Source organism: Perissodus microlepis, chromosome 4, assembly GCF_051167445.1.
Source record: "Perissodus microlepis isolate ML-2025 ecotype Zambia chromosome 4, ASM5116744v1, whole genome shotgun sequence".
Lineage (NCBI taxonomy): Eukaryota > Metazoa > Chordata > Actinopteri > Cichliformes > Cichlidae > Perissodus > Perissodus microlepis.
The window spans coordinates 7,111,427-7,125,387 of NC_140464.1; positions in this window are offsets into that span (position 1 = coordinate 7,111,427).

Below are 13,961 nucleotides of genomic sequence, written 5' to 3' on the forward strand. Positions count from 1 at the left end.
CCACTTTACACAACCTCTGGCTGTCTTTTTTCTCGTCTATACACAGCCATTGTTGGGGTTTTGTGTGTGAATGAGTTCCAGGAGAGACCGTCAAAAGCCACACACCGTTAAGACGACGCACCACAGGCAATTTTATTTTCCATGCACTGAGAGTTTGTAGTATTTTGCTTCCACAGCAAATCTTCTTTAAGCTACCGGAAAGAAATTTTACTTAAATCTGAATTATGCTTATTTGGTAATTCAACTCCACTTCGTCTATTAGATATTTAACAAATTAATGCAAATGTAATCAAACAGTGACATACTGATCTGTTTAAACATAAACTTCCTGAAAACTAGCAAAACACAAAAGAATTGGTAATGTCAAGATTCCTTTTACATTGCATATATTTAAAAGATATTTTTAAAGACAAGCCGAATTGGTTCATGTAGGCATGAGGAAGGAATTTTGATGCCGACTTTATGCAGCACTGAAATTTTGTTACACACCCAATGCCTCATTAGCATATTTAATATTTTAAGCAAGAAAAGAAGAACAAAAAAGAAACACGATCTCTTTTTTCCATCTTACCTTCAAGACGAGATTTTCAAAGAATTTAGAAAACAGAAAAAGCAAAATGTTTCTCAAAAAAGGAGCTCAAGTAAAACTTGATGATGGGTTTAATAAAATGCCCACACTGGAACAATAACCCAGATTTGCAGTTTTTTGGTATTACACTGGGTTCTTTATGCATGGACTACACCAGCAATTGTGTCTGGGTCACCGAGCCCCATCACATACCCCTGAACCATGAATCTGCTCTCCAAAACAGCTTCAGAAACACCATTACTGTGGAGGTCACAACTCATCTCGCAGCCCTACCAACATCATCAGACATAATGCGCTCTAATACATCATCCATTGATTAACTGCTTCTCCTTTGGAATATGAAGAGCAAACAGAGAACAGAGGAACATTTTCTGTTATATGAAACAATTTACAGGCAATCCCAGTCATGTGACACATGTCAGAAACAACTAACTCTTCGTATAGAAGCTGCTGTGTGTGTGTGTGTGTGTGTGTTTTAATAAAGTCAGTATGGCTTACAGGATTTTCACTCAAGCAGGTCCTGTAAGCACTAAAAGCAACCTAGAGGCCAAAGCAAATTACAAATCATCAGGCTGAGCATTTAACATGTGTCTGTATTTCGCAGAAGTAGCTGACAAGCACAAAAACCAGATACCAGCACATGGAAAAATCTGTGACAGCTGTCATTTCTAATTACCACACGACAACAGCGAGCCATCGGCCTGAAAGGCAGCACCATGAATTGCTCTGACAGGTGATTTTTCTAGTCAGTGGCCATGCAGGAGAAACTGAGCATCTGTTGACATACATGGGCTGCCATAAGAGTCTACTGTTAGAAAGCACGACTTTACATGTACAGGGAGGACAAAGTAAAACATCATAATGATGACATAAAATGTAAACAACTTAATTTTTGTAGTTAATGTATCTATTCTATTAAAGCAAATAAAAGAGGATAAGCATCATCGGATTTCAATTTTTCCACATCCTGACCTTTTCATATAGGACTTTTTTGGTAATTAAATTGATCAGCGGTGAACTCACAGCAGGGGACCCTCTTAGTGAAGAAGGAGAGACAGACACTGGATGCGCACTTAGGAAAAAATGGAATTACTGAAAATAGATCACAAACGCACTCAGACTAAACAAAAGCACTGACCTTCAGCGTTCCCCTCAGACGACTGGGCCTCATAGTTAAAACCACGTGACAAACGATCTGCCAGATTTGCTGTTTCAGAGAAAATTTCATTTTAAATAACACTTCCTGCCACCGTCACAGTGACAGCTGGAGCATTTAAAAAAGCGGCTGTCAATTTTTGATGCCATTCCAATTTTTACTGCTTAGATTGAAACTAATGCTAGCTATTATCCTTAATATTCTCAGCCAAACAAAACAAAAATTGATTTCTGTCTTCAAATCAAGAATAAGGTAAATCTACTGTACAATGGGGGCATCAAACACTGAGTGTAATTCAGTATCAATTATTAGCAAATAATTTATTAGTTATTAGCTTCTTGCAATGCACTGTTTTTTCTTCATTCATCCCTTTTCACTTTGTGTTCAGACACCACTTTACATCTAATCATTAGTTAGTATTAAACTCTGGCTCTCTTCTTTTTTCGTCTCACCCCCAACCTGTAATGGCAAACGGCTGGTCCTCCCCGAGCCCAGTTCTGTGAGCGGTTTCAATCTGTTAAAAGGGAGTTTTTCCTTCCCACTGTCGCCAAATGCTTCATCATAAAGGGTTGTCTCATAGTTGGGGGTTTTTTTCTGTCCTATTGTAGGTTGATTGCGCTACATAAATAAAACTGAATAGAAAACTACCAATTGTGCATTGCTTAAAAACCACACCCTGCCTGAGCAATGTTGCTGACCTTTATATTCACCGTTTGCTCAGCTTGTGATGGCTGCTTCCATTTCACAAAGCTCAAATCATCTCAAACATGACAGGGAGTGCACTGTAATCAAATAGCCTCCACAGTCACTAGACCTCAAGCCAACGGATCACCTTTGGGATGCGATGGAATCCGAGATTTGCCTCATAGATGTGGAGCCAACAAATCGATAGCAACTGCGTGATGCCATTGTGTCAGTATAATCAAAAATGTCTGAGTAGTATTTCAGAACCTTGTTAAATTTAACGCACCACATAATTAAGGCAGTTTTGAACTCAAAATTAAAAGTGGCAACTGAGGATATGTTGAATATTTTTAAAAGCAAGCAGTCATATAAAAGGGTCTAAACTTATAATCTCTACTTAATCTGAGAAGCAAGCCCTTTTGGTATAGATATCCATACTTTCAACATTAAAATTAGATAGTGAATTAAGTTATTACACCATTTTAAACTGTCGATGGGATTACATCAGGGAGTGGTTCTCAGTCCCTTTTTGTTTGTAATGGCGATGGAGTGGTTGACAGGGAAGGTTAGCCAGAGCCGGAAGTGACCGTGGACAATGATGTTTGCAGATGACAGTGATCTGCAGCTAGAGAAGGGAGCAGGTAGAAGAGAACCTGGAGAGGTGGAGGTATGCTCTGGAGAGAAACCTAATGAAAGTCAGTAAACGGGTGTTACAATGAAGGGGCAAGGAGTAGAGGTAGTGAAGGTAGATGGCTTTAAATACCTGGGGTCAACAGCAAACCAGTGGACAGTGTACAAAAGAGGTGAAGGAGAGAGTGAAGGCAGAGTGACGTGGCTCGAGATTGTCAGGGGTAATTTGCGACAGAAAAATAAGCAAGTAAGACCTGCTTCAATGTATAGTTTAGAGATGGTAGCATTAACAAAAAGTCTGAAGGCTGAGCTGGGGGTGGAAGAACTGAAGATGCTAAGAGCTTCACTGGTAGCAACCAAGATGGACATGATTAGAAAGGAGTATTTCAGATAGAGAACTCAAGTCAAGAATTTTAGAAGAAAAGTTAGAGGTATGGTTGTTTTGACATGTATATAGGATAGTCAATATAAGGACAAAGGATGTTGAATATAAAGCCACTAGGTCAGAGGGAAAGCAGAAGACTTCAGAAATCATTCATGGATGAGGACATGAAGAGGACTGATGGGACAGAAGAGGAGATAAGGATAAGGTGAGAAGGCAGCAGATGATCTGAGAGCCCCAGAGGACAAAAGATCTGCATCACAACCATGACAGGGCTCGACTTTAGCAATGTTTACACATATTTTGAAAAGAATACCTCACCTTATACTGCCAGCAGGATGAAAGTGTACAAAAGCTCAGACAGCTGAATATATTTTTGATGACCATGGTTTAGAAGGGCAAGAAATTCTTCACTGTCAAAGTAAAAGCAAGTGGTGGCATTGATCCATTGCTGGTCATTTTCAGGATCACTGAAATCAGTGTTCTCGAGCAATAGTGACAAACAGCAATAGTTCTTATAGGTTAGATGTAATAAATCTTACTCAAACTTATATGAAATGTCAATGAGAAGAACAGATTGCTGCGATTAAGGCAAGATTACCAAAATAAATAAATAAATAAATAAAAAATAAATGTGTTTGCAGGTGTAAACGGAGTGGCTAAACATTAGTTCAACACAACTATCAGGCATTTTGACTATAGAAATCGGATTTTAAAAAATACATTGGCTGGAAATAATTATTTGATCCGCTGCTAAACTTGCTCAAAAAAAAGGAAGGAATAGTCAGATTTTCATTTTAATAGAGAAATATAAAACATCATGGAGTGGACTAGACTGTCTCTGGACCTCAGTATTACAGAAAATCAGCTGAGAGACCTGAAGCTTTAAGTTGCCAAGCAGCAGCCTAGAAACCTAAAGAATTTAGATATTTGGAAACCTTAGAGAAACCCTTGTTACCAGCACAGCACTAAGTACCAAGTCATGTTTTACTTGGGGCTCAAATACTCATTTCACTTAGCGACATAGAAACCAATTGATAAATTTCACGCAATGCGTTTTTGATTTATATTCTGTCTCCCTTCATTAAAGTTCAACTACCATAAAATTAGAGACTGTTCATTTCTTTGTAAGTGAGCCAACATACAATTTCAGCAGGAGTTTAAATAATTATTTTCCCCACTGTAGCTGTCAGGCTGAAGAAAAAAGGTCTTCTTTCGCCTTCCGCATCTGTAAAATGTGACATAATGTAAACTATAATAATAAAAAAAAAAAAAAACCCTGCATGCTCTTGAAAAATTCATCCAGGGAAGGAATAGAAAACTCATTCTATATTTGCCCCTCAACAATTTAATATAAAACTACGGAATTTGAATAAACTTAACTACATTTTTTGGTTTGGTTGAATACCATGATGTGCAACACATCTGTAGTATATATCGAAAGCCAAAAGAAAAAAAGACGGGCAAAAAAAACAAAACAAAACACAAAAACATGTTTTAAAACAAGATAACAAAAGAAGATAAGTGCTTAGTACTTTTGGCCCAGATGGTGATAATGATGATGATGTTGGTGACAGGCCCTGTTCATCTCCCTCTCTCAGCCCAGTTTCAGTTTCTTAAACCAAACGTCTCATGTTCAGCAGGGTGTCAGGCTCACCGCTGGGTGCTGCCACTACAGCACTGCGACATAAAAGCAACGTGTCACTCCACATCACGTATTAGATTTTCTTCTCCGCATGACGCCTCTCTGCCCGTCTGCACATGCGTTTTCTCTTCTACCATTCCTTCGGTGTTCGAGCATGCACATTCAACTTGTTCATTTAGCAAATCATTTTCTGATACACCTGAGTGCTGAAACTGAAGCTGCTCTTTCAGATCGCACAAGGACGTACGGAAGAAAGGGAAGAAAAAAGTGCACAGCATAGGAGCTCTTGATGGCATCCTATAATTGCCTACTATCTTTGCTCAAAACATTTTGCTTAAAAAGGTTTTCTATGAATGTGAAGCTTCACCTCATCCATAGAGTTTAAGGGTGAAGGTTTCATATGATGAATAAAGAGATTTGGAGCTCTACAAGGAGAAAAACAAAAACAAGGTTTTATTCAAAACAGAAAAAACAGATCTATAAATTTCCATTTAAAGAACACAAACAGGTCTTTAGAAAAAGTAAAGAACATTTTTCTCTTTCTAAAGAGTCTAAAGAGTCTGGATTCGAACAATCACTTGGTACCGAGGGGCCCAAAGTGTTGTGAGGAAATATCACACACCATTACACCAGCACCACCAGCTTGAACCATTGATACAAGGCAGGATATATCCATGCTTTGTTGTTTACACCAGACTCTGACCCATTCGAAGTTTGTGTCAACTGTAGCCTCATCTTCCTGTTATTAGCTGACAGGAGTGGCACTCAGTGTGGTCTCCTGCTGTTGTTTAACATTTTGTCCATTTAGAGATGCTCTTCTGCATACCTTAGTTGTAATGAGTGGTTATTGAAGCGTTGCCTTCCTCTTATATTAAGTTGTCAAAGGGACCAACAGGATATTTTCTCACAGAAACCTATCAGGCTAAAGAAGTCTTTTTTTCCTTCCAAGTAAAGATGCGACATACTGTAACCTATGAATAACTACATGCTCCTCATCCAGGGAATGAATATAAACATAGAAAGCTGTTGCTCACAGGATATTTTCTCCTTTTCTCTTTAAACCCTAGAGATGGCTGTGTGGGAAAATCCCAGCAGACCAGCAGTTTCTGAAATAATGAGACAAGCTTGTCTGGGACTAACACTGAAGCCACACTTAAAATCACTGACATCACCTCGCTTCTCCATTCTGATGCGTGGTTCGAATTTTATCAGGTCTTTTTAATTATGTCTACATGGTTTGCATTGAGTTGCTGACATATGATTGGCTGATGAGACAGTACTTAATGAAGTGGCTAGTGCGGCATAAAGATTGCATGAAGAAGTCAGAGGGCTGTTCAACAATGTTTTGCAGACATATCAGAGACCAAATTAGAAATTTCTGGTTAAAATGAGAAGTGTTCTGTTTGGAAAAAGAAAACGCTGCATTCCAGCATCAGAGCCTTATTCCATCTGTGAAACCTGGCTATGGGAGAGTCGTGGGCCGGCCCCGTTCCACTGCATCTGGCCAAGGAAGATTTGTCACTCTACTGATGGAGCAATGGGGTTTTAAATGAAATTCTAAAGGAAAATGTCATACATACTTCTGTTATCTGCCTCTAAAGAGAACATGGGTCATGCAGAAACACAACTTCCCCCACTAAACCATTAAAAATAGTTACAGAAGAAAAAAAATGATGCTTTGAAACAAACCAAACAAACAAAATCCTGGAACTGAAGATGTTCTGAACACTGATATACGCAATAATTTTTCCAAGCCAGTGTGCAGTACTAATCACTATTAAATGAAAATGTTTGACTGCCATTATGACTGCTGCAAGTGGGTTACACAAGATATATAAAGCAAAGGTTTACATACTTTCTGACCTCATAGACAGACAACATTGGACCTTTTCTTCAATAAATGGATAACTGTGTTAAATTATTGTTTAATTGGGTTTTCCTATATTACTTTTTTGAATTTGTTTAAAAATCAGGTGATGATTTCAGTCATACTGATGCAGAAATAGAGAAAATCGCAAGAGGTAAACAAATTTTCTCCAGAACAGTCTGTATATACTGAATGTAGATTAACAACATACACATGCATGCTAGGACATCCTTTCTCTTTCTAATAGTCACGTGTTGCAGCACTCATGATCCCTGACCTCTGCATTAGTATGTAAAAGTCAGGACATTTAGTACGTCCACATGCAGGCAGTCAGACAGGCTGTCTGCTTCCATCAGCTGATGTTCATCTGTGATTCAGTAGTTAGATGCAGAACCGGAGGGAGGTAAGAAGAGAGGGAGATGGAGGAAAACAAGCCGGATGTTGGATAACATGCTGGGGCTGGCCCACTGTCAGCCCCACTCATCACAAGCCCTGTCTGGGCATCCCACTAGCCTTGGAGTCACACAGAATGGCAGCGAAGGAGACTGGAAGTCACAGCCAAGCGGGTTAATGGGGGCCCAGATTTAGAAGGAGAGCTCTGTCACCTCCCCGTCGGACTCTGTTGACTTTTACAAATCACAAAGTCACTCATTTGTAGCCTTCTTCTGCATCATAACACCTTTTGAGGCTACAGTGAAGTGTGTATCTGTGTGTAGTGTATATGCTCAAGGCTCTGTGATTAAAGCCTCTATTTGTGTTTCCTCTTTGCATGACAAGATTTTGCCCCAACATCTGAAGTCCTGTGAGTCATACCAGAGTCGGCAAAATTGACAGCAAAATGACATGAATAAATCATGTGACTCAGAGGATCTACTGCAGATTTTATGTTCTAGCAAGCTTTCTTTCTGTGTGAGAAATTCACAGAAGGCATTGATGGCAAGCCCATTTCATTTTCAGTTAAGGAAATTTCTGGTTGTCAGCTTTTCACTTATCCTAGCTCTGCTGACCAGGTACAAACAGTCAACAGAGATGGCAGTTTCATAAATCCACCAAAGCTCTGAATTAGAATTTTAGTTTGAGCTAAATAACTGCCGGCTATGGTAAATGTCCTCCTTTAAGCTTCTCTGTTTGCAGATGATACTTTGGAAATTTAGGGTTAAATTTATTATCTGCAGCTTTCTTTTCCATTTTCAAGTGGATAATGTGTTAATATACATGTGATCTGTACCAAAAATCTTCAAAAGAATTCAGCCTTAGCAGTCAAATTAGCCCTGTATTGTGCTTCTTTGGATTTATCGTAAGCGACTGAAATCTTAAACTGGGATAGTTTTCTCAACATAAAGCTTTTCTAAATAATATCTGTTGTCTGATTAAAAAGCCCCTTTTTGCCAAAATAAAATGGGATCATATACACACACTCTCAGACGGACTGAATAACAATTTGAAATAAAATGATCAGAAAACACAAACTTTAAGTTATTTTACACAGTTGCTTTCTGCCAAATATCAATTAAAGCAGCCTATAAAACAGTAACACAAGCATTACAATACAGGTAGCAGATTACAACAGTTCATCTGTACGCAGGGCTGAGCACTCTGTTACAACCTGTGACAAATTCCAATTTACGGTTCTTGTACCTGTGCAGTACCACAGTCACACTCACGTAAATATGACCATCCATCCATCCTTTTCTGCTTATCCAGGGCCAGGTCGAGGGGGCAGCAACCTAAGCCGAAAAGCCCAGACTTTTCTTTCCCCGGCCAACTCCTCAGCCTTTCCAGGGGAACACCAAAGCGTTTCCAGGCCAACAAAGAGATATAATCTCTTCAGCATGTCTTGGGTCTGCCCCAGGGCTATTATGATGGTCAAAATATGACTAGTCACACACAACTTTGTAAAAATGGCTTTATCAGTCTCTCACAATACTGTGGAGGAATTTCGACTCACTCGTCTTTACAATGTTACTTCGGTTCAATGAGGTTTGCAGGCATTTGTTTATGCTCAGCTCTCTCAGCACTTCAGTTGGGCTGAGGTCTGGACTTTGATTGGGTCATCGCAGCACCTTGATTCTTTTCCCATTACAGAGGAATTTTGACCCCTCTTTTTACAACGTTGCTCTGTTCATTGAGATTTGAGAGTATTTGTTTATGCTCAGCTCTCTTGAGGTTCTGCAATAGCATTTTAATTAATTTGAGTTCTGGACTTTGACTGGGCAATTGTAGCACCTTGTGCTGATATGCTTTGTTTGGGTTTTCCATACACGTTACTGAGCATTATAACCAAGCACCTCAACTTTGGTGTCCTCTGGCCCAGAAGTCTTGGGATTTATTAAAATGCAACACTGCACACAGAGAGTGTCTGTTCTTGATAGTGGCAGTATATAAAGAGTGTGAGACAACTGATCTGTGGGATACTCTTGTTTGTGTTGTTATTGGTTCATCAGAAAGCTGCGGAGGAGAGCAGAGTTATAACATGCAAAGAGCTCCAGTGAAACAGAATGAAGTGTCCACTGAAGCCACTCTGTACTTTTCATGTTGTATTTTTTAAATCTTTGATCTCCCTTTCCTGGTAAATTCTGCTGCTACTCCCTTCTCTGTTCCCGCTCACTTGTCAAGCATTCAGCTGACATGCGGCATTATCCATATCCAGCAACGTGCAGTTGGGATTTTCTAGGACTGCACAGGAGCATATTTGCGTTGAACGAAAACCTCTCTCTGCATGAAATCCACCAGGAAATAGACAAGCAAACAGACATAATCACAGAACCATAACTTATGCATGACCCAGGCTACCATATTCCTGGTAAACCTTCCAAACATCTATAAATGTGTTCAATTTTTTCTGTCTTGAACATTTACGACTGTGGCATTGTGTTAACATACCTCAGTGATGCAGACCGGAATAATGCCCAAACTTTTGCTTTCATAGCGGTGGTCACACTTGCTGATAATCAATTAATCAAATTAATCTGATTAGCATTACCTGGCTGCATATAAGCCATATTCAAAAACAAAGTTCAGGTGCAGTTTATATTTAAAGGATAGCTTCAACCACATGCTATTTACTCTTTATTTCTGTGAAGTTAAAGGTCTGGCAAACTTCAGGATAAATGGGAAGAATTTACTTTTACTGACAGCCATGCCAAGTGGGATGAAGAGAAATACAGAGGGAAAACCTTGAAATATATACTATGCCTTTATATAATGCCTCAGAAACCTTGAATCATTCATGCAAAGCTAGACAGACAGACAGACAGATCTCTATCTATCTATATACATCACCTTTCACTGCTGTAATGTTACCATTTTAGTTCACACCTACAGAGCTTTCATTTACTTGTTTTTGTCTGCAATGGTGGTTTTTAAACCAGAAAAGCTCAGAAATCAGAGTATGTGTCTGCATATGTGTGTGTATTTAGCATTGTGGGCTAATAACCAATTTTTCAAGGTCTGTGGCGTAGACAGTGAAAACATCCAGACAAAAAACTTCCCGTTTCCGCTGCCAGCAACTGATGCAGGTAAATATTAAAAAAACAAAATCCATCAGACAATAGCTGAATTTTTCAAAATTGGCTTCAGGACTTTTCATGCATGCAACCAAAATCTGCTCAAATCCAATCTCTCAGTGCTACTCGAACTGTAAATGAAAAGCAGACAGAAATCAAAATCCTGACATTTGAGTAGCTGCCAGCTCCAAAAACAAAGCTAAAATAAATAAATAAGTGTGTATATATTGACCACTTGCAAACAAGATGATGCTAGAGGTCAGAGGAGAATAGTCAGACTACTTCGAGCCAATAGCAAGGCAACAGTATCTCAAATCATCACTCGTTACAGCCAAAACATGCACAACACATCGAAGCAGAAGCCTGAGGCTAAAACAAAGGCAAAAGAGGGCTCAACCCTTTTAAAGCATGGCGTACCGAGTAAAGTGGTATAGTTGATTGGCTGGACAGAAACTCGAGTGATCTATTATTTTTTTTACAATTCAAACAAATGCCTCTATTTACTCATTAGTTCACAATAACTACACAGAGTTTTCCTGCAGACAAACAGCAATGCTACATTCACTGATTCGCACCCTGTTTATCCTTAAGGTCTAACAAACATTTTAAGGTATTTTTCTTCTCTCAAAACATTGATGAAGCTATTTAAATATACATATTTTTCACAGAATTGTGTACCCTTACAAGGTGCCTGTAAGGTGAAGCTCATCAGTGAGTATTTTCAGCTTGCAGGATACAATCATCTTAGAATCACCTTATTCTACAGTGACTGGCAGCAGTAAATGCAGATTCTATATCAACGTGTACACATACTGACTTATCTTTTTACTGAAATAATATGTTTTCACCATGAATTATTCATGTGATGGCACCATTTCATCAAAATCAAATATTCTACATTGTTATGTTTACAATAACAATGCACAGATTTCATATTCTCGGTCTGTTTGGAAACACTGTACACGCGTCCACACAGAATGATTCTTTAATTCAAATATAACCTGATCACAAACAGGTGCACACATTACGTGTACACAACTGAAGTGTTTCTTAGAAATTACACGTAAAACTACACAATAACAAGATGCCTTTTGCACAGCACTAAGTAACGTGAAGCCATAAATGTTGTCAATAAGCTCCTGACTGCTGTGGTCAGCCAGTCTGACAACAGAGGGGATGCTTCTGTTGTCACATAGGAAACACTGATCCTCTTTCACTCTCCCCTGCTGGTTTAATTATTGCAACCCTGGGGATTATTTGTGCAGCAGTAGTGGAAAATTTACACCCAGCATGGAGTTTAAACAACATAAAAGCCTCACAGAGAATTCCCAAAATCTATCTGACGCAGAAGTGTCTGCCTCTCTGTGTCTTCGTTCCTGGTTGAACCTTTTTTTTGATCACTTTTCACAGTGTGAGTCACCACCTAAAGCACAAGGGGGATGATTTGTCTCATCTTTTGGTTAAAAAAAAAAAAAAAAAAAAAAAAAAAAAAAGCAGCCACGTGGAAGGGTTTTAATGTAGACTTCAAGATTTAGAAAGCATCGAGTACAGTTGCAGCTCATCCTGTATTAGCATAAACATTACCAAAGGCAGACATGTTTCATCTGCAGATTTCAATGAAACGATATTCAGCCCATCAAAGAAAACTCGAGCTTTTGTGAAATAGGACATGTGGGAAATGTCTGTAAGATGCTCACAAAGAGAGCACAGTTTTTACTCTCTGATGATGTAACAAAGTAAAGGAACATTTTGGGACACATTTCAAAGCTATGAAGATGGAAACCACTCTACTATCATATGTGGTAAATGTGAAGCTCAGGCCAGCGGGCCTAAAGTACATTAGCTACCCTAAGCCTCTTCTTAAAATAACAAAATCCAGCTTACAGTACCACTTCAAGTACAGTACCACTTTTTCACTTCACTTCAAGTTAAGTAAAAGGTCGCTAGTTCGAGTTCATCCAGCTAACCATAGTACAGCTTATTACTAACATCAAAACTGTTTTGCAGCCTTCATATATTAAGACAATTTCATATAGATTTATCACATTTGGAAATAAATATTTCAAATAAATGTTGCAAAGAAGACTGAAGTAAAAGGCTTTCACTTTTCAAGTTCGAGCACACACTTTTCATCCATCCTGTGTCTGGCAGAGGTGCACTTCTACTTTCCAGGTAACAGACAGGAACTAAAAGGCATTTAAAGCCTCAGTGTAGTGCATAGGAATTTCTTTTACTTATGAATTAATCACATTATTTTATTGTATAATGCCTTGGTGCCACTGGATTTTAACAAGTCTCACACTCATACATTAAGACAAATGGTGGGGGTCTAGTAAGGAAGTTGGGGGAAGCAGACAGCTCCACAGGAAGAAACTTTTGTCTCTTCGAAGACCCTGGGAGGTAGCAAGGGAGTGTGAACCTTAAGGTGTGAAACAGCTGTGTACTGCCTTTTGTTCCTGAAGAAGGTATTTAATTGAGAGCCATGCTAGGCTCAGGGAGACTCTGCTGACCGTCTGCCCCGCGGTCATGTAGGCTCTCCACAAGCTTGGTTGTCTGTTCTTTGTGTGTTTTGATTAAAGAATGTTAGCTACCACTCACTGCTCGTCTGCAGGCTTTATTTAATGGAAAACTTCCATTCCAACAGTAGCCTTCAAGTAATACACACATTTGTGGTCTGAGCTGAGAATATGATACAGTGATTTACGTTTTTACCGCAAAACATAGCATGTGTCCGTCTGCATCTCAAGTTGATTCATCACTGACATGAGGCGGCGATACACGCACAATATCATCTGGTTACTTCCCCAAAGAAATTATACAAAAGCAGGCTGATATCGGACACTACAAACACATTACCTTCTCACCCTCGCTTCTATAAAAATAATCCTGTCTATATGTGTGTTGACTCAGTAAGGATAATATTAAATGAGAAAAGAAACCAATAAATCTTTAAAAGTGATACAGAATGTATCAAACTAAGTACACCACCTGACTCAGTAGCTTGTCGAACCACATTTAGCAACAATACATTGATCTGTGTGACATTATCAGGCCCTTACTTTATTACAGAGAAATTTTGACCCCCTCTTTACAACGTTGTTCTGCTCATTGAGATTTGAAAGCATTTGTTTATGCTCAGCTCTCGAGGTTCTGCAATAGTGTTTTTAATTAGTTTGAGTTAAAACACAACCGAGTTCTCCAAACCAGTAAAATGACAAAAACTTCGGTTAGAAGTGGTCAGTCTTATTCATTATTAGGTTAAATTGTATCTGACTTAACCTCTTAAACCCTGTGGAAGCAGTCTGCGAGTTGGTAGTTTTTCATATGACTGTATAGGTGTAGTCTTACTGATTTTAGTGGTTTTTACAGATAAAGACTTTTCCTTGAACTAATGAAAAAAAAAAAAAGTTGTAGATTCCGGCAATCAAATTTATTCTAAACAAGTTAACTGTACTATAATGACATGAATGTTGTGAAATTGCAATACGTCTAATTTTTACAA